We start from the raw sequence: 22,725 nt of genomic DNA, 5'->3' as shown, positions 1-22,725 counted from the left end.
AGCTGGTCCTGAGTGTGGCCCCTCTTGGTTCTTCTGGCTCCTGTCCCCCCTGATTTTATTCCTTCTTTTAAAATATTGAGAATTTCACAAGTTATTTAATTAAAGTAAACTTCTGTTTCCATTAATGTTTCTGGAGAAACAGAAATGATGGGCAGCTGTAACAAGCCAGAATGGGATTGTTAAGAATGTGATGCCACACAAAAATAATTGCCAATTTTCATGAAGTAACGTAATTAGTAGATTTGCAAAATGTTTTGGAGATAGTATACTTGGATGTCAGCAAGACATTTGACAATGTAGAGCAGAAGTTAACTTTTTGGTAAGATAGAACAACATGGTATAGGCAGAAGCAGTCCTATGTGAATTTGCATTTGACTCACCAACCACACTTGGGGTATTCCTCAATGGAACTACATCTACATGGAGAGAAGCATGCAGTGGGGAACGTCAAGGTTTGGTCTTGGGCCCAGGACTCTTCAACATCTTTATCCCCTCTAGAGGAGGGGATAAAAGGAGAACTTATGAAATTTGCAGATGACACCAAGTTGGAGGGAAGAGCCAATAATTTATAAGACAGGCTCAGTGGACACATTTGAGCATTGGGCCAAGAAAATGCAGCTCTGGTGAATAAAATAAGGTCCTACACTTAGGTAGAAAAAAAGAAAAGAACAGGAATAGAATATGTAATATATGGCTCAAGAGAGGAATCTAGGTGTCCCAGTGGACAAGTAGGAGCAGGGAATCTGCTGCAGCTGCCTCCCCCCAAAGCCAATTTAGCATCAACAGAGATACAGTGTCAAGACAATGAGAAGAGATAGTACCACTTTACACCATGCTGGTAAGTCCACACTTAGAATATTGCGCTGTTCTGGTCCCATGATTCAACACACGTTGACTCCCTGGAAAATGTGCAGAGAAGAATAAAGATGATAAATGGTCTGGACGCTAAATGACAATTGGTTGAGAGAGTTAGGTATGTCTTTGTTGTTGTTAGCTGCGAAGTCGTGTCCGACCCATCGCGACCCTATGGACAACATTCCTCCAGGCCTTCCTGTCCTCTACCATCTTCTGGAGTACATTTAAACTCACGCCTACTGCTTCAGTGACTCCATCCAGCCACCTCATTCTCTGTCGTCCCCTTCTTCTATTGCCCTCGATCTTTCCCAGCATTAGGCTTTTCTCCAGTGAGTCCTTCCTTCTCATTAGGTGGCCAAAGTATTTGAGTTTTAGCTTCAGGATCTGGCTTTCTAAAGAGCAGTCAGGATTGATCTCCTCTAGGACTGACTGGTTTGATCGCCTTGCAGTCCAAGGGACTCGCAGGAGTCTTCTCCAGCACCATAGTTCAAAGGCCTCAATTCTTTGGCGCTCAGCCTTTCTTATGGTCCAACTTTCACTGCCATACATTGCAACTGGGAAGACCATAGCCTTGACTATACGCACTTTTGTTGACAGGGTGATGTCTCTGCTTTTTAGTGTGCTGTCTAGATTTGCCATGGCTTTCCTCCCCAGGAGCAAGCGTCTTTTAATTTCTTGGCTACAGTCCCCATCTGCAGTGATCTTGGAGCCCAGGAAAATAAAATCTGTCACTACCTCCATTTCTTCCCCATCTATTTGCCAGGAATTGAGAGGGCCAGATGCCATGATCTTGGTTTTCTTAATGTTTAGTTTCAACCCAAGTTTTGCACTCTCCTTCTTCACCCGCAACACAAGGCTCTTTAGTTCTTCTTCACTTTCTGCCATTAGAGTGGTATCATCTGCATATCTTAGGTTGTTGATGTTTCTTCCAGCAATCTTAATTCCAACTTTTGATTCATCTAGCCCTGCCTTTCTCATGATGTGTGGCCCTGCCTTTCTCATGATGTGAGGTATGTCTAGGCCGTGGAAAAGAAGGATTGGGGGCGGACATGATGGCTGTCTTCCACTACTTGAGGGGCTGTCACGAAGAGATGAACTTATTTTCTAGGGCAACAGAATACAGAACAAGAAGTTCATGGGTGGAAGGTTGTGAAAGGAAGATCCAATCTAGAAGTAAGGAGAAATTTTGTCACTGAGTGCAATTGATCAATGGAATAGCTGGCCTCCTGGCATTGTGGATGCTCCATCACTGGATGTTTTCCAGAATAGACTGGACAGTCATTTGACTGGGATTATATTCGGCTCCTGCCTTGAGCAGAGGGTAGGGCTAGAAGACTGCTGAGGTGCTTTCCAACCCTATGATGCTATCATTCAAGATTTAGAGGCAGCTTAGAAAATTGGTACAGAGCAGCCACATGAAATTGTTTCTGGTAAGGGGCCTTTTTAAAGGAAAAATATTGGGCAAATTAAGACAGAATACAAGCTCAAAAGAAAAAAGACAAAAATTACAACAACAAAATAAGGAGATGCAAATGTTTATTAAAAATACAGATTTACATATAGTAAATCAGTTGAATGTTGATAGATATATTGTAAAAATATTAGTTTCCTACCCTTGCAAAGCACGCCTAAAATTTGTGAATTTCTATCTCTAGTTCGAATCAATTTGACCTTCATGTATCTACTGTGTGTAAAGGCAAAGTGCTGAACAGATGAACTAACAGTAAAGTTAAACATCAAAGCCCTCTCTTAACCACCTATTGTGTTTACCTGCAATGGCTTGTTATTTACGGTAAGACCCCAGTTATTGTCTCTGATCCATCCAGGATCAAATATCCTCATTTGATTCTTAATAATAAAACTTTTCCTTCAGATTTTGATTGAGAACTTTGCAAACAATTGTACCTTATTCCCAAAAATTATAAGCTGTAAAAAGTTTCAGTCAAAATAGTTTTCCAGTTTAATAAAATAAGTCCATTCTCCAATCTTCTTAAGAAAATTCAGTTCATAACCCATTCTCCAACCCTGTCCAACCAGCCCGCAGTTTCCATCCGTGGTCAGGCGGCTTCTGAGAAGTGGCTGTGCTCCCAGTTGCAGCTTCTTGGGAAAAGTTCAGTTCACAAAGTCACCTGGGTCCACTTGGGCAGAGCCATCCATTCATCTGCGCTCATAGGATCACATGAAAAAGAGTTCTATTTCTATTGTTATTATATATCAGGACATAGTAAAGTCATCTGGTCCTTAGCAGATCTTAAAATTAGGCAAATAAACCTCAGAGATAAAACAAGAACACATTTTTGTATGCTATGTTGAGTTCTTCAATGAAAAGGGAATCAATAAAATATACCTTGCGGTTATTTTATTCCAGATTCCTCCATGCAACAGAGCTCAGATCCAGTAGCTGAAATGGCCACTATCACCATCCAAAGCATATGAGATGTACATTTTAAAAACAGCACTGCAGGGTGTCCCTCTAAAAAGGTTAGCTTGGTGATCAGTTGACCATGTGCTTTGGTGGGATATTCTATTCTCTTTTGTTTTCTTTTTAGAAACGTATTTTAGAAACATTTCTTCTACCATATATTGGCAGACTTAGCGTTAGTCTTAGCCCCGTATTTTCTGGACCCTGCTGCATATTTTTCCCTCTGTGACTTCTGTGCAAGAAAATTTACAAAAGTTCATGGCATTTAACATTTAGCAGATATACATTGTGCTCCCTCAGGAATTATCCTGGCATGCTGGTTGTCCATGGATGCAGCCCTGGCCAGCAGAAATTGCCTCCCCTGGAGGATCTGGCCTGATGGGGCTGCCATGGCATAAATGCTTGGGAGGCAAAGGAAATCGGTCATAAAGATTTGGGATGTAGAAAGGTTTGATCATCACTGAGAGTCACCCTTTAAAAAGCTTATTCTGAAATTCTGAAAAACCGTCATGAACTTTTAGGGCTCAGCACACAGCTAAGCTTCGCAGGCTAAGTAGCATCACATTTCACTTGGATCAGTTGGAAAGATCGGTTGCTAGAAGTCAAAAAAGACTTGATAGCTTTTAATCAGGGGGAAAAATCTTACAAACGGGTTAGGTAGAGATGAGACAAGCGTGGGTTTTTTGCGGTCAAATAGGCAACCTCTGTGTTTAGAAAGCTGAAAATGCAGCCGGCGGCATCTCTGGTTGAGTTTAAAGGAGTTAAAACCATCGAGTACTACATTGCTAGAAAGGATGGGAAGAGATGGGAAGCTCAGAGGAACCTCCTCTTCCTGATCACTCTTGGGAGGAAGTTGGTGTGCGAAGTGGCTTTTGTGCTCTTCGCAGGGTCGAAGCAGCAGCTGGGAGGTGAGCGGAGGGCAGGTCGGAGGAGAAGCCGGGAGCGAGCGGGGCTGTTTGGCTTCCTCCACGGCGTCCGAGCAGAGAAGCAACTAGGCTGAAGCAGGTCAGCTGCTGCTGCTGCATTTTCCTTCCCTCCCCAACTTTTCAGTCCGCTGGTGCTGCAGGCTGTTAAACTGGGGGCTGCAATTTTCTGCTGGTGGGAAGATTTAAAAAGTCTCCTTCAAGGGATGGTTGATTCTTTGCGAATGGCTTCTCTCTCCAGACGTCGTGAGACCGGACAGCCATTTTTCAGGAATGGTAATCGTGTCTCCTGCCCGAGCAGGGGATTCGACTAGAAGACCTCCATGGTCCTTTCCAACTCTGTAATTCTATTATTCTTTCTGTTTTCTTGGCAACAAGATGGGACTGAAGGTGGTACTGATTTTTATGGGATTTTTTTTTACTTCCATGTCTTGCCAATAAACACAGTAGTTCGTGTTGATGCCCAATCTATGTATTAATCAGGTTCAACCGTTCTTAACCCAGCACTTTTTAAAAATAGCTACTGAAGATGTTTTGGGAAGTTCACTTTGTATAAGTAGTCATCGCTTATCACTTGTTCCCTGAGCCTTCAAAGTTACAATGGCATTGTAAGAGCAGACTTATGCCTGGTAAAACAAATGAGTGGTCATTGTAGCACCTGTTCAGTGCCCTGAACCTCAGCAGTTCCTGTCTTTATGAAAGTGCAGGAAAAGGAAATGCACCAATTTGGTTTCTGCCAATGTTGCACTTTTATGATGGTTGCAGTATCTCACACTCATGATCCCCGTTTGTGACCTTCCTAATTAGATTCTGACAGGCAAAATCACTGGGGATGCCGGCAGGAAGTTTCAAGTGACAGTCATGTGAAATTGTCTTTAACAACCCACGTGGATTTGCCTTACAACTGCAGAGGAACAGATATAAGTTGTCACTCTCATGTGACGTCAAAGTTCATGATTGGATTGCTTAGTGACAAAAGACCGTTCCAGCTGCAGTCAGTAAGTGAGGACTGCTTGAACTGGGATGTCACCAGAGTAGTTGTGGGCAGTATTTTCTCCTCTTATTTGCAGCTGAGGACTTCCATGAGCAAAACTGGTGCTTTAAATCTTGCAGAGGCTTTAGGCATCATTTCATCAATTACAATAGTCACCAAAATTGTGGAAACCTCTTGGGAAAAGTCTACATTTGGGGTTTGATGGCTAATAGCTCCATTTTGGGGGGGGGGGGTAGTACCATAAAATTATATGTCAATGAAACGATAAGAATGTAATGCAATAACTTTTATGAAGGATTTGTTATTAGAATAGCAGTTATAAAGAAAAAAAGTGAAACATGTAGAAAAAATGAGATATATAAAAATTATCACCATGTCATTTTGCTGGGTAACCTTTAGCATGAATTACGGCCTTACAACGTCTTCCCATGGAGTGAACCAAGTCCCCTAGTTCTGCAGCTGTTATAATGTGAAACCAAGATTGAATGATTGCTTCTATTAACTGGGTTTTATTGCTGGATCGCTTCTGACTAACAAGTTTCTTTAGTCGGCTCCATAGATTTTCAATTGGGTTAAGTTCTGGGCTATTCCCAGGCCATTCCAGCAGTGGAATATGATTATCTTGAAACCACCTTTTGCACACAGCAGCAACCTGACATGGAGCTGAATCCTGTTCAAATATAAATGCTTCATTGTCTTGGAAAAGATCATGTGCGGAAGGCTTCAGTTTGGGCTCAAGTATTTCATTAATGTATTTGGCGCCATTTATATTCCCATTAATCACACAAATTCTGCCCACACCTTTTGATGTCATACAACCCCAGGTCATAACACTGACTGGGTGTTTCACGGTACATGTAATGCAGTCAGGATGCAAATCTTCTCCGATTCTTCTCCTTACGTACTTTATGTCATCACTACCAAACAGAGATCTTGGTCTCATCACTCTAAATAACACTGTCCCATTGTTCCTATGTCCAGGTAACATGGGTTACCACACTGACAAATGTCCTCCTCTCAGCTTCAATACATGACCTCAATAACTGACTCCTACTGTGATCTGTTTGGATCATTGCCAAAAAAAGATGACACCTGATTGGCTCATTCATGCTTATTGGCTACAGTCAGATGAAGGAATGTTACCTGATATCAACCTAAGCAAGTTGTGCTTCCTTTTTTTGCTTATATGGCTATAACTTTTCATAGAATACAGATAATTGAACAGTCTTTGTTCCGTTACATTCTTGGTTAAATTATTTTTTTCCATTGATATGTAATTTTATGGTACTACTCCAAAAAGAAGTGGTGTTATTAGTCATCAAAGCACAAATGTACAGATTTTCCAAAAGGTTTCCACAGTTTTGGCCACTACTGTATAAAGCATATAAAGAACGGATGCAGGAATGGGTTATGTCTAGTTGAATTAAAAGAAAGACTAAGGATGACATGATAGCAGTGTTCCAGTATTTGAGGGTCAGCCACAAAGAGGAGAGGGTCACCCAGTTTTGCAAAGCACCTGAAGGCAAGACAAGAAGCAATGGCTAGAAACTTATCAAGGACAGGACCAACCTAGAGCTAAGGAGGAATTTCTTGACAGTTAGACAGAAGAAATGGATGCTCCATCACTGGATGTTGTTAAGAAGTGTTTGGACGACCTTTTTTCTGAAATGGTATAGGGTTCCCTACCTGAGCAGGGAGTTGGACTAGAAGACCTCTTAGGTCCCTTCCAACTCTATTATTCTGTTATTCACCAGTTAAAGCCCCACATATCTAAAGTTAGCTCAAAATCTTCGATTTTAACCATTTTGGGACATTTTTGCAGGCTTGAAAGACATAGATTTTCTCCATATAGACATTTGTAGGTGTGTGTCTATTTCTCTCTGTATGTGTAAATCTGCAATTATAAAATCTATTCCCAGCACTTCCAGGTATATTTGATGATAACCGTTTGCATTGGTAAGAATTCATGATTGATCCAAGTCATCAAGAGAATTTCATGATTGGATATCTGAATTTGGATGTCTGTAGTCTTCCATGTGTCAAATGAATCATAATGTACGAAGTTATCCTAGTATTTTGGCATGTTTGCTTTTTCATTGTAATGTATTTTTTTCCCCACATCTCTAACCATTTAGTTACACTTTCCTTTAAATCTTATAGACAAAGAGGATGGCAAGAAAAGGACTCTGGACAGCCAAAAATAACAAGCAACATTGAAAAAGGAAGTCAAACTGAGCTAGAAATTAAAATATTTTCTATTTCCTTCAGAAAACTGCAAAATTCTCCTCCTCCTGTAGCAGCTGTTAGACAAAAGAGGGAAAATAAAGAAAAATTTCACTCTAGAATAAGTAGATTATTCAGAACTCTAGGATACCTTACATGAAATGTGAAGGGAGATTATTTTTCATTCAGTAAAAGAGGGAAATATCTGGAAGTCAGTTGGAGGAAAAGGTCAGTAGGAAAGTCTCACAGAGCAGAGAGTAATGCAGGCCTCGCCCTGTGAGGAAGAAAACGGCTTGAACAAAGGAGCCACTAAACAAGGGATTGTCCATATTTTTGACCTCAAAAATATCAGCTTGGAAAAGCTCCGTAGTTGTGTCTATTGTTGGAAAAGCACAGATAGCACATCACAGATTAAGCATGATAGCATCCACACGGGAGCAAAACATTAACAATTATCCACATGTGTTGAAAGCTTTAGTCACAACAGCTCCCTTGTGGTTGATGGAAAGACCCACATAAGAGAGTAACCAGAGGACTCACACAGGAGAGAAACCCTTTGAATGTTGTCTTTGTGGGAAACATTTCAGTAAGAATTCCCATTTTATGAAAACCCAGAGGACTCACACACGACAGAGAGCGTATGAGTGTCCTGTTTGTGGCAAACATTTCAATCAGAATTCCAAACTCATGAGACATCAGAGGACTCACAGAGGAGAGAACACCTTTGAATGTCCTGATTGTGGGAAATGTTTCAGTGAGAATTCCAACCTGGTGATACACCATAGGAGTCACACAGGAGAGAAATTATATGAATGTCCTCATTGTGGGAAAGGTTTCAGTCAGAATTACCACCCGGTAAGACACCAGAGGTCTCACACAGGAGAGAAACCCTTTGAATGTCCTGAATGTGGGAAACGTTTCAGGCAGAAATACAACCTTGTAAGACACCAGAAGACTCACACAGGAGAGAAACCCTTTGAATGTCCTGAATGTGGGAAACGTTTCAGTTACAATTCCAACCTAGTAACACACCAGAGGACTCACACAGGAGAGAAACCGTTTGAATGCCCTTATTGTGGGAAAAGTTTCAATGAAAATTCTAGCCTTGTGAAACACCAGAGGACTCACACAGGAGAAAAACCCTTTGATTGTCATATCTGTGGAAAAAGTTTCAGTCTTAATTCCAACCTGGTGAGACACCAGAGGATTCACACAGGAGAGAAACCCTTTGAATGTCCTGATTGTGGGAAAAGTTTCAGTCAGAATTGCAGCCTCCTGAAACACCAGAGGACTCACACAGGAGAGAAACCATTTGAATGTCTTATCTGTGGAAAATGTTTCAGTCACAAATACAGCCTGGTGATACACCAGAGGACCCACACAGGAGAGAAACCTTTTCAATGTCCTGATTGTGGTAAAACTTTCAGACAGAGGTCCATCCTTGTGAAACACCAGAGGACTCACACAGGAGAGAAACACTTTGATTGTCATATCTGTGGAAAAGGTTTCAGTCTTAATTCCAAGCTGCTGAGACACCAGAGGACTCACACAGGATGGAAACCCTTTCTATGTCCTGTTTGTGGGAAAGGTTTCAGTCAGAATTCCACCCTGGTGAAACACCAGAGGACTCACACAGGAGAGAAACCATTTAAATGTCTTATCTGTGGAAAATGTTTCAGTCACAAATACACTCTGGTGATACACCAGAGGACAGACACAGGAGAGAAACTTTTTCAATGTCCTGATTGTGGAAAAACCTTCAGTAAGAATTGCGACCTTGTGAGACACCAGAGGATTCACACAGGAGAGAAACCCTTTGAATGTCCTATCTGTGGAAAAGGTTTCAGTCACAAAACAAACCTGGTGACACACCAGAGGACTCACACAGGAGAGAAACCTTTTCAGTGTCCTGATTGTGGGAAATGTTTCAGTCAGAATTCCACCCTGGTGAAACACCAGAGGACTCACACAGGAGTGTCCTGATTGTGGGAAAAGTTTCATTCAGATTCCGAACTGGTGTGTCACCAGAAGATTCACACCGGAAGAGAAACCGTTTGAATGTCTTGATTGTGGCAGATGTTTCAATGAGAATTCCAGCCTGGTAAAACATCAGAGGATTTGCACAGGAGAATAACCCTTTGAATGTCCTCATTGTGGGAAAAGTTTTAGTCAGAATTCCAACCTTGTGAAACACCAGAGGACGTACAGAAGGGAGAAATTTTTCAAATGTCCAGTCTTTGGATGTTACTTCAATCATAAATCATCCCTTATTGCACATGAGGAAATCCACCTGAGGCAAAAGTTGAAGAGTTTATGAAAGGCTTGAAATTCATTTGTGATCTGCCATTCAAACTGTAGTTGAGAAATTGACTATTTGAATTGTGGTCTGAATCTTTTTACTCAAACATGTCTCAGGACTAGACTTGTAGGTAGAGAGAAAAAGAAAATGGAAAAAGGCTAACTACCAATTTCAGGTTTGCAGCAGCAGCTACTGGATATTTCCTTTTGTAGAAGTGGTGGATTTCCTCAAAAAGGCTTCTGGGTGGTAGTTTTGTATATTGATTATATAATTCCCACGTGGAGTTTCAGTTTTCTACCTTGATTTCCTCCGATTTTGAGGCCCTGAATTCCTCAGCCAGGGTAGAAAAGCTCCTCAAGATATATCTGTCGTGGGCTTTGCAATTATGGTTGCATGTTGCAAGGCCGTTAAGTAAGACTTCTTTCCTAAACTACTCTGCTATTACTGATGCAGCCATTAATTGAATGTGTCATTCACTATTTGGAACACTGGCTACCTCAGGGTTGGGGAAAACTCTTGGAGGCCTAGTGCAGGCCCAGGTTTGCCTGTTGTAGGCATCTCTAGGCCTCCTCCATCCTCCGAGACACCCTGTGGTCTGTTTCCCAACCCTTTTGCCCCCCACTACTTTCCCACCCCAGGGTCTCCACAGGCTTTTTCTCCCTCCCACTGGGTCCCTGCACGCCTCACACCTTCCTCTTTCTTTTTGAGATTTCTGATCCTCATGTTGGGGAAGGAGGGGATGGCATGCATCCCGGGCCCTCAGGACTATGTCCTGGAAGCAGCCCTTATTTTCAGTGGCCCTGGCTTCGTTCCTGGGCCATGAGGTGGACTTGTGGAAGCGGCTGCCATTTGGCCATACTGTCATGCAGAAGAGAGACTAACCTCACTGTGTTGCTACCTAACATGAGAAAAAAATGTACAATTGAAAATGTTTCATTGTTGATAAGGGAAAACAATGGGTATTTTCACTGTTGCTATGGACATTAGTTCAAGGGAAATCGCTCCGAGTTGCCTCAAACAGCGAGATGGGCAGTGATTAAGTTTAATAATGAATGAATTTAATAATAAAAAGATAATGTAAAGCTCATTACCCAACTTGCTCATTGATACATACAGTAGGTTTCTAACATATACAATTGTTAACTTGTAATCTGTTACTTGTGCAATCTGCACCTCTAAGTAATCTGTTTTACTCATCTTCCCTTCCCTCATTTATAAATTTAAAATTTCAGTTTCAATCATACATCATTCTCACCACTTTGACTCTGATGATGTAGGCTGCACTTATGCTTCTGCCGCTTAATTTATTTCTCGCCACAAAATATCCCCAATAGCATTTAGAGTCTTTTTCAAATCCCAAAGTAAAATCTTGTCCACTTTTAAGTTCTTTTTTGCAAGTAAAACAAAGTGACAGAATAGGAATTTTTTGGGTCGCCAACTTCCAGACAGAAAATAAATATCCAGTTGTATTAAGTGGATTTTTCCAAAGCTTTGTTTCCTCTAAGTCAGACATGTCAAAACACAAGGCCCGGGGGCCGGATCCGGCCCGCAAAGTGGTTTCATGCGGCCCGCGAAGCCATCCTGGAAACAGTAAAGGAACGGCCCCCACTGCCTTGGCCCTGGCCCAGAGACCCTCCTTCTGCCAGAGACCCTCAGATCTGTCCCACTCCTGCCCAGGCCCCCATAGACACCCTTGATGCGAACGATGTAGAGCTGGCCACGCCCACCCAGTAGGCCATACGCACTCCAGCCACACCCACCCAGTAAGCCACGCCCACCCAGTAGGCCACGCCCACCTGGCCCCTTGAGGGCAACCGCAATGCTGATGCGGCCCTCAATGAAATTGAGTTTGACACCCCTGCTCTAAGTAATCAAATGCTGCCATTTAAGAGGGTGCTGAAAAAAATTCTCTTCCCTTTCTCCTCGGCAGGAAATAATTTTTCAAGAAGCTTTTAACAGGAAAAATACTTGGGATGCAGAGAAGATAAAATCTCACCCAATTTCTTCACATTGCTTTCAAGTGCTTGTTAGTAAGTTTGGCTTGGCTGTCAACAGCTTAATGATGGGCCATAAATGGCCGATCTTTTCCCTGTCAGTTCAAAGAGCTGCCCGGAATAAAATGGGAGGGATGCTGCCCATCCACGATCACACAGGTCTCCTCTTCACGCTCATCGCCCCAGCAGGGCGACTTTCCACCGTTTTCAGGGTCCCCCAGTTGGCGGAATCCAGACAGTGGAGGGAACGATCTCCCGACAGGTCTCCCAGCGCTACAATCGAAAACCTGAATCTCTGTCCCCCGATTTTATTCCTTCTTTTAAAAGATTGAGAATTTCACAAGTTATATAATTTTTATTTTTATTTTTATTTTAATCCCATTTATATCCCGCCCTTCTCCGAAGACTCAGGGCGGCTTACAATTTAAGCACAAACCAATGTGCTTAGCAATAAAGCACATATAATTAAAGTAAACTTCTGTTTCCACTAATGCTTCTGGAGAAATAGAAATGATGGGCAGCAGTAACAAACCAGAATGGGTTTTTTAAGAATCCCAGACAAACATTATTGCCAATTTTTGATGAAGTAACTTAATTAGTGGATTTGCAAAATGTTTTACGAGATAGTATACTTGGACGTCAGCAAGACATTTGTCAAGGAAGAGCACAAGTTAACTTTTTGGTAAGATAGAACAACATGGGCTAGACAGAAGCAGCCCTAGGTGGATTTGCAATTGACTGACCAACCACACTCGGGATATTCCTCAATGGAACTAAATCTACATGGAGAGAAGCATGCAGTGGGGAACCTCAAGGTTTAGTCTTGGGGCCTGGACTCTTCAACATCTTCATAAATGATCTAGAGGAGGGGATAGAAGGTGAACATACGAAATTTGCAGATGACACCAAGTTGGGGGAAAGAGCCAATACTTTAGAAGATGGGCTCAAAATCCAGAAGGAGCTTGACACGTCTGAGCATTGGGCCAAGAAAATGCAGCTCAGTGGTGAATAAAATAATGTCCTACACTTAGGTAGGAAAAACGAAAAGAACAGGAATAGAATATGTAATATCTGGCTCAACAGAGGTATCTAGGTATCCTAGTGGACAAGTAGGAGCAGGGAATCTCAAGACAACGAGAAGTGATAGTACCACTTTAGACCACACTGGTGAGTCCACACTTAGAATACTACGCCCCGTTCTGGTCCCATGATTCAACATGTTGAGGCTCTGGAAAATGTGTAGAGAAGAAGAAAGATGATAAATGGTCTGGATGCTAAATGACAATCTGTTGAGAGAGTTAGGTATGTCTAGGCCAGGGGTCGGCAACTTGAAAAAGGAAAAGAGCCACTGGGAACCGGTTCCATCACACACACAAAAAAGTGGGAGTTGCGTGCGTGCGTCCATGCACGTGCATGCGCAAAAAACATTTTGCGCATGCGGAAACCGCTTTCTGCGCATGCGTGGACGCCCGCGGTTGCCACTTTTTTGTGTGTGTGATGGAACCGGTTCCCAGTGGCAGCGGCGCCGCTTGTTCGGAAAGCTGCCGCGGCTCGTTTGCAGAGCTGCCGCCTTTGGCAGCCTGCAAACGTGCCGTGGCAGCTTTCCCAACAAGCGGCGCCACTGCCCGTGCGCGCGCACCTCCGCGCGAACGGAGAGGTGTGTGCGTACCTCTCGGAACGGGCAGCGGCGCCGCTTGTTCGGAAAGCTGCCACGGCACGTTTACAGAGCTGCCGCTTTCGGCAGCCTGCAAACGTGCCGTGGCAGCTTTCCAAACAAGCGGCGCCGCTGCCCGTTCCGAGAGGTACGCGCGCACCTCTCCGTTCGCGCGGAGGTGCGCGCGCACGGGCAGTGGCGCCGCTTGTTGGGAAAGCTGCCACGGCACGTTTGCAGGCTGCCAAAGGCGGCAGCTCTGCAAATGTGCCGCGGCAGCTTTCCGAACAAGCGGCGCCGCTGCCCGTTCATGCGGAGGTGCGCACGCACCTCTCCAAAGGTTTGGTGAGGTGCGCGCGCACCTCCGCTCGTTCGGAGAGTTGCGCGTGCACCTCTCAGAACGGGCATTGGCGCCGCTTGTTAGGAAAGCTGCCGCGGCACGTTTGCAGGCTGACGAAAGCGGCACGAACGGAGAGGTGCGTGTGCACCTCTCCGAACGGGCAGCGGCACCGCTTGTTTGGAAAGCTGAAGGCGGCAGCTGTGCAAAGTGGTTTCATGTGGCCCACCAAGCCATCCTGGAAACAATGAGGGAACAGCCCCCACTGCCTTGGCCCTGGCCCAGAGACCCTCCTTCTGCCAGAGACCCTCAGATCTCTCCCACTCCTGCCCAGGCCCCCATCGGCACCCTTGATGTGAACATGTAGAGCTGGCCACGCCCACCCAGTAGGCCATATGCACTCTAGCCACGCCCCCCAGTATGCCATGCCCACCCTGGCCACACCCACCCCGCCCCCTGAGGGCAACCGCAATGCTGATGCGGCCCTCAATGAAATTGAGTTTGACACCCCTGCTCTAAACAAATTAGCTTGGTGATCGGTGGGCCATGTGCTTTGGTGGGATATTCTATTCTTTTGTTTTCTTTTTAAAAATTTATTTTATCTTTTCTACCATATATTCACAATTGCCCCCCCTCTTTCTCAGTCCCCATTTTCGAGGCCCTGCTGCATATTTTTCTCTCTGACCTAATAGAGACTTATGTGCAAGCAAATTTACAGAAGTACATGGCATTTAGCATTCAGCAGATATAGGAGGTCCTCCTTCAGGAATGGTATGCTGGGTGCTCTTGGATGCAACCCTGGCCAGCAGGAGTGAATTTGGCCGTCCTGGAGCATCAGGCCTGATGTTGCTGCTATATCCTACAACCTTGGGAGCCACATTAAATAAGTCATAAAAGATTTCGGGTGTAGAGAGGTTTTGATCTCCACTGAGAGTCACCCCTAGGAAAGCTGATTGTGTAATTGTATATAACTGCCATGAACATTTGGGGCTCAGCACGCAGCTAATCTAACTAGCATCACATTTCACTAGGCTCTGTTGCAAAGGTCGGTTGCTAGAAATCAGGAACGACTTGATAGCTTTTAATCAGGGGGGAAATCGTGCAAACGCCTCAGGCAGAGATGAGACAAGCGTGCTTTTCGCCACCTATCACCGGTCAAACAGGCAACATCTCTGCCTAGAAAGCGGACAATACAGTAGGTGGCATTTGTGGTTGAGTTTAAAGGAGTTAAAAGCATCGAGTACTATATTGCTAGAAAGGAGGGGAGGAGAGGGGAAGCGCCCAGGAACTTCCTCTTCCTGATCACTCTTGGGAGGAAGATGGTGTGCAGGGAGGATCTTTTGCTCTTCCCAGATTGAAGCAGCAGCTGGGAGGTGAGTGGAGGGCAGGTCGGAGGAGAAGCCGGGATCAGGCGGGGCTGTTGGGCTTCCTCCACGGCGTCCAAGCAGAGAAGCAACTAGGCTGAAGCAGGTCAGCTGCTGCTGCTGCATTTTCCTTCCCTCCCCAACTTTTCAGTCCGCTGGTGCTGCAGGCTGTTAAACTGGGGGCTGCAATTTTTGTACTGGTGGGAAGATTTAAAAAGTCTCCTTCAAGCGAAGGTTGATTCTTTGGGAATGGCTTCCCTCCAGACGTCGTGAGTGCTGCTTCACTGGAGGTTTTTAAGAGGAGACCGGACAGCCATTTTCAGGAATAGTAATCGTTTCTCCTGCCCGAGCAGGGGATTGGACTAGAAGACCTTCAAGGTCCCTTCCAACTGTGTTGTTCTTTTTTTGTTTACATTTTTAAAAAACTAATATTGTATTATCACATTTGATTAGTGCTTAATAAACATCGTGTTGTCTGGTCCAGTTTATTTGCTAAATAATACAAGTTACTTTCTTAGTGTCTGCCCCTTTTCTCCAACCATTGATGAATGCTGTTAATACATGCAATGTTAAATATACACTTTGCTTATTACATTTTTCTGATATTATACCTAATAAAAACAGTTCAGGTTTAAAATCTACATGTTTCCCTAACATCTTTTCTAACCAAGCATGTCTTTTCCCCACTTTCTTTGCTTTAACACAAGGCCATCACATATGGTAATACCGGCCAGGTGTTTGATTACATTTCCAACATTTACTGGACATATTTTTAATCATTTTTGCTAAGCTAGCAGGTGGTAAATGCCATCTATAGAACATTTTATGTCAGTTTTCTTTATAAGAACTTGCCATGGTCAATTTATAATTTCTTTCCCAAAGATTTTGTCATTTCTCTAATTCTATATTATATCCAAAGTTTTCTGCCCACTGTATCATTGTTTCTTTCACTTGTTCATCCTCCATTTTTGAATTTAATAGAAAGTTCTATAGTTTCTTAATCAGTTTTTTATCAGAGGTCAACAGTGTCTGATCAAACATTGTCTGTTCTTTATAAAAGTCATATATTTTCGCATCTTTATCATAGCTCGATTGAATCTGAAAGTAAGGCCACCATGATAATACAGTACCCTGGTCTACAAGCTCTTGTTTAGATTTTAATTTCCCTTCGGTATCCAAAATATATATGTCCATTTTTTTCATATTTCACTAGAAATATGAAAGCCATCGTTGAAAGACATCCTGGGATTCTTAAATAGATTTTAGCTTTTAGCTTTTCCCACACAAGAAGTAGCATATTTCTTATATAATGATTTTGAAATTATCTATGAATCTTATTCTTCTCATACCATAGAAATGCATGCCATGTACGTTGCGGATCATGTCCTTTTAGATATAACAGTCTTTTATGTCTGAGATTCATCCGTTCTTTTAGCCATATTAAGACGCATGCTTGTTAATATAAGACCCAGTCTGGTAATCCATATCCTCCATTTTCTTTGGATTCTTGTAGAATTTTCAGTTTAATTCCGGCTTTCCTTCCTTGCCAAATAAATTTCAAAATCAAAGTATTTAAATCATCAAAAAATTTGTTCTCTATTTTTATAGGTGCTGTTTGGAACAAGAAGAGCAGTTTTGGTAAACTATTCATTTTCACAGTAGCTATTCTTCCTAACGCTGATACTTGTAAGTTTTTCCATTTTTCTAGATCTAATTTTATTTGATTAAGTAATTTTATGTAGTTATCTTTTATTGTTACACATCTTGCTTTTAGGTATATTCTCAAATATTTAACTTTCTTAACTATTTCAAAATACATTTTTTTCTGACAATTCTGTTTGCTTAGATGTAAAGTTTTTAACTATAAGTTTTGTTTTTTCTCTATTTAACTTCAATCCTGCTACTTCTCCAAATTTCTTAATCATTTTCAATAGTTTAGGGGTTGTCTCCAATGGTTCTTCTGTGATAAATACCAAGTCATCTGCAAATGCTTGTAATTTATAGTTTCATCTTTTATTTCCATGTCTGATCTTCCTTTTCCAGTGTCAATAGAAATAGCAATGGGGATAACATACATCCTTGTCTAGTGCCTTTCTTTATTGCTATTATCAATATTTTTTTTATTTATCATCATTTCCACCATTAAAATTCTTTCTTCTAGGTCCCTTCCAACTCTTACTCTGTTATCCATCAGTGAAAGCCCCCACATCTCTAAAATTAGCTCAAAAGCTTACACTGTAAATAATTTTGGGACATTTTTCCAGGCTTGAAAGACATAGATCTTCTTCATATATACTTTTGTAGGAGTGTGTATCTGTATTTCTCTCTCTATGCATATATCTGCAATTATATAATGTATCTCCATCACTTCCAGATGTATTTGATGATAACCCTTTGTATTGCTAAGGATTTGTGATTGACCGAAGTCAACAAGAAATTTTACCCAAATCAACAACTGAATTTGATTGAATGGATATTTGAACATGGATGTCGGTAGTCTTCCATGTATTAGATGAATCTTAAATAACGTAAGAGATTATTCTAGCATTGTAGCATGCTTGCTTTTTCATTGTTTTTTTCTCTAACCATTTTATAAACAAAGTTACACTTTTCTTTGAATCTTATAGAAAAGAGAATGAGAAGAAGAGCACTCTGGACAACTAAGAATAACAAGCAACATTGAAAAGGATAGAAAATCGAGCCAGAAATCGAAATATCTTCCATTTCCTTCAGAAAACCACACAATTCTCCTCCTCCTCCAGCAGATCTAAGAAAAAAAGAGAAAATCAAGAAAGATTTCAAGCTGGAATAACTAGATTATGTAGAACTCAAGTATAGTTTACATGAAAAATCAAAGGAGATTATTTTTCATTCAGCAAAAGAGAGAAATATCTGGAAGTCAGTTGAAGGAAAAGGTCAGTAGGAAATTCACGTAGAGCAGAGAGTCATGCAGGCCTCACCATGTGAAGAAGAAAAAAGCTTGAATGAAAGCACCAGTAAACAAGGGATTGTCCATATTTTTGACTTCCTCTAGAATATCAGCTGTGGAAAAACTGTACTTGTGTCTATGGTTGGAAAAGCACAGATTCCAAATCACTACTAATTATGCACGAACAGAGTCACACAGGAGAAAATCATCTGATTGTGGCAAGAGCTTTGATCAGAACAGCTCCCTTGTCCTTCATGGAAGGACCCACAGAAGAGATAAGCCATAAAAGCACTCCCAATGAACTAAATGTTGTAGGAAGCATGCCAACATGGTGATACATCAGATGACTCACAACAGGGAGAAAATCTAGGACTCTACTGATTGTATGAAAGTTTCATTAGAAATTTCCATGTCATGAGACACCAAAGGACTCACACAGGAGAGAAACCTTTTCAGCGTCCTGATTGTGGAAAAACTTTCAGTGAGAATTCCAACCTGATGATACACCAGTGGACTCACACAGGAGAAAAACCCTTTGAATGTACTAATTGTGGGAAATTTTTCAGTCAGAATTTCCACCTGGTTACTCACATAGAAATGAAAGTGTATGAGTGCCTTGTGTGTGGGAAAAAATTCAAGCAGAATTCCTACCTGGTGATACACCAAAGGACTCACACAGGGGAGAAACCATTTGAATGTCCTGATTGTGGAAAAAGTTTCAGTCAGAATTCTCAGCTCATGAGACACCAGAGTACTTACACAGGAGAGAAATCCTTTGAATGTCCTATCTGTGGAAAAAGTTTCAGTCACAGGTCCAGCCTGGTGACACACCAGAGGACTCACACAGGAGAGAAACCATTTGAATGTGAATGTGGGAAAAGTTTCAGTCACAGTTGCAGCCTGCTGATACAGCAGAAGACACACACAGGAGAGAAACCCTTTGAATGTTCTATCTGTGGAAAAAGTTTCAGTCACAAGTCCAGCCTACTGACCCACCAGAGGACTCACACAGGACATAAATCTTTTGAATGTCCTGATTGTGGAATCATCTGATTGTGGCAAAAGCTTTGGTCAGAACAGCTCCTTTATGGTTCACGGAAGGACCCATACAAGAGAGAGGCCATAAAAGCACTCCCAATGCGGTAAATGATGTAGTAAGCATGGCAACGTGGTGACACATCAGAACTCACAACAGAGAAAAACTGTATGACTGTACTGATTGTGTGAAAGTTTCATTAGAATTTTCCATGCCATGAGACACCATAGGACTCACACAGGAAAGAAACTCATTGAATCTTCTGATTGTAGAAATAGTTTCAGTCAGAATTCCCAGCTCAGGAGACACCAAAGGACTCACACAGTACAGAAACCATTTGTCCTAATTGTGGGAAAAGTTTTAGTCAGAATTCCCACCTGGTGATACACCAGAATACTCACACAGGAGAGAAACCATAAAAATGTCCTGAATTTGGGAAAAGTTTCAGTCGGAGTTGCAGCCTGCTGATACACCACAGGACTCACACAGGAGAGAAATCCTCTGAATGTCCTGATTGTGGAAAAAGTTTCAGTCAGAATTTCAACCTTGTGAAACACCAGAGGACTCACACAGGAGAGAAACTCTTTGAATGTCCAGAATGTGAGAAAAGTTTCAGGTGTGATTCCAACTTTGTGAAGCACCAGAAGACTCGCACAGGAGAGAAGCCATATGGATGTCCAGATTGTGGGGAAAATTTCAATCAGAATTGCCAACCCTTGTGTACCCCCAGTACTTTCCCTACTCCAAGGGTTTCTATAAGCTTTTCCCCAGTGTTACTTGATCTTTGCAGTCTCTAGGCCTGACTCTCACCCCACCTCTCCTTCTTAACTTTTGAATATATCTGAATCTCACATTGGGGAAGGAGTGGAGGACACGAATCCCTTGGCCTCGTGACTGTGTCCTAGAAGCAGCCGTCATTTTCAATGAGCCCTGGATTCATCCCTGGGCCATGCGGTGGACTTCTGGAGGCGGATCCCATTTTGCCACACCGTCTTTACCGTCACACAGAAAATTGACAAAACTCTCTGTTTTGCTACCTTAAGAGGAGGGGGGAAATGTACAGTAGAAAATGTTTTATTTTAAAAGAGTATTATGTTGGAATTATCAGTAGCTTTTGCCAAGGGAAAAATGGGTATTGTTGTGATTCAGCGTCAGCCTGTGGTTTCGGCAGCTGAATCGGACAATTCTGAGGAGGTGGAGGAGGAGGAGGAGGGGTTTGGAAAGCCTTTGGTTGCAGATGCATCGCAGAGCTCTCAGCCAGGCCCCTCCCGTCTTGTTCCTCCTCAGACCCAGCTGTGTGAGCCTGAAAGATTAGACAAAGACGATCCACAGCTGGCTTTGTTCAAGGATGCTCGAAGCAGGAGGCAGACAAGCAGGAGTAAACAAAAGAAGGCAATGGGGCACCTCAGGAGGAGGCAAAGAGAAGCCACGCCCTGAGACTGTTGTTTAAAAGGGGAATGTGTGGGAGGTGCTGGTTGCTGAAGGCAACCGTTTGAAGAGCTTCTGATATAGTCTCAGTCTGTATTTGTTTTACTTTGTTTTGAACTGTTTCGTTTAGTTTTTGCAAATAAATTTGTTTGGCTTAATTCCAGCCTATTGAATATAACAAAGGGGTTGTCCCTGACATTTCTGCAGGGCCGGTTGTAGGCTGGAACAGAACAGGTATTTTCAATGCTGCTATGAATGTTAGGGCAAGGCAAGTCGCTCAGAGTTGCCTCAAACTGCGAGGTTGGCAGCGATTAAGTTTAATAATAAATGAATTTAATAATGAAAAGACAATATAAAGCTCATTTCCCAACTCTTAATCAGTGATGAGAACTCCACACATACAGTGGGTTTCTAACACGCTACAATTGTTAACTTGTAATGTGTCTCTTGTGCATTCTGCACCTCTGTAACAAACCTGTAAGTAATACTCAGCTTCCCTTCCCTCTTGATTATAAATTTAAAATTTCAGTTTCAATTGTGCATCAGTTGAGCCATTCTCTGCCTCTGATGGTTTGAGCTGCAGGTAGGGTTTTGCCTCTTAACTTGTTGGATTGCAATCTGCCCCAGTCCTAAATTCTAACAAAGTATGGCATTTCTTTAGGCACAGTTAAAAAATTCGAGTGGTTAAATTGGATCTGTTTTGATTGACATTCTTTTCAAATTCAGGGATGGTCTTCTCCATCCCTGCCACTCAGAGAAGGAAATAAGGACATTTGAAACTGGAAAACTAAGCTAGGATTTCCCTCGTAACTTTACAACCTCTAAAGCAGCCTTCAGTTGTGCGACGTCATTGCTCCCTGGACCCCAGTCGGCATATAGCTTTTGAAACGTTACAGAGGATCTGTCTTGACTTCCCTGATGATTCTCTGAATGTCAAAGGGAGCACTGTGGAGACCTGAGAATCACAAGCAGCATTAATATGCAAAGCAAATCAAGGCAGCAATCAAAATCTTATTAGCTGCTCTGGAAAACTATAAAAGTCTTCTTCCTCAGCAAGTGACAGACAGGAAAGAGAAAGGTGGGAAAAGTGTTTTGAGCTGGACAAAATGGACTATGGAAAAATTATATCGAACATCAAGGGAGATCATTTCATAGTTGAGAAAAAGAGGGAAATATCTAGGAGTCAGTGGGAAGGAATAGGTTACTTGGACAATCACATAAGGCAGACCTTTTTACTCAAACATTTCTCGGGACAAGACTTGTAGGTGAAGAGAAAATGGGAAAAGACTAATTCCCTATTTCTGGATATCGCCAGCAGTTACTGCATATTTCTTTTTCCAGAAATTGTGGAATGCCTCAAAAAGGCTTCTGGGTGGTAGTTTTGTATATTGATTATGTAATTCCCACATGTGGATTTTCAGTCTTCTGCCTTGGTTTCCTCCAGATTTTGGGCTTCAGAATTCCTCAGCCAGCATACAAGAAGTCCTCAAGATACAACTGTCATAGGCCTTGCAAGTATGGTTGCATGTTGCAGCGGCTGTTAAGTGACACTCCTTTGCTTAACTACCCTGATCTCCCTGGTGTAGCCATTAATCGAGTGACTAAGCGAAACACTGGCTACCTCAAGGTTGAGCAAAATTTTGGGAGGCCTGGCACAGGCCCAGGCTTGCCTGCCTCAGGCATCCCTAGGCCTCCCCCACCCTCTGAAACACCCTTTGCCCTTGTGTCTCCCCGACCCTCTGTGCCCCATCGGGTCCCCCCAGTCCTTTCCCTTCCCCCCCACAGGCTTTTTCCCACTCCCACTGGGTCCCTGCAGTCCTTAGTCCTTACTCCCACCCCACCAGGCCTCATACCCTCCTCTTTACCCTTTGAACATCTCTGAACCTCATTTTGGGGAAGGAGGGGAGAACACGCATCCCTCAGCCTCAAGATCGTCACCTGGAAGCAGCCATCGTTTTCTGTGGGCCCTGGGTTCATCCATGGGCCATGTGGTGGACTAGTGGAAGTGCCTGCCATTTTGCCTCACTGCACTGTCACGCAGAAGAAGTACGATCCTCTCTGTTTTGCTGCCGTAACATGAGGAAAAAAATGTACACAAGTTGTAAAGTTACAAGATAAACTCTAGCTTATTTGCCCTGCTTGAAATGCCCTCATTTCCATCTCTCAAACTGGCAGTGATGAAGAAGAAATCAGAATCAGAAAAAATGAAAACATCAAGTTTAGCCATTCTAATTGCTGTCAGGCTTCGGCCTCTTAATTTATTTGTTGCC

The 22,725-nt window shown here is 42.6% G+C and overlaps 1 long non-coding RNA gene across 1 annotated transcript; it reads left to right on the top strand.

Annotated features, from left to right (window-relative positions):
* Positions 1-17,436: 17,436 nt before the first annotated feature.
* Positions 17,437-20,613, top strand: LOC308664424. The gene is made up of 2 exons (XR_014025670.1): positions 17,437-17,590; positions 17,690-20,613. It is a non-coding gene; the product is annotated as an uncharacterized lncRNA (long non-coding RNA).
* The last annotated feature ends 2,112 nt before the right edge of the window (positions 20,614-22,725 follow it).

This window comes from Vipera berus, assembly GCF_964194415.1.
Source record: "Vipera berus genome assembly, chromosome: 2".
NCBI lineage: Eukaryota > Metazoa > Chordata > Lepidosauria > Squamata > Viperidae > Vipera > Vipera berus.
Note: the sequence above shows the minus strand (reverse complement) of the source record. Positions and strands in the feature narration are given on the sequence as shown.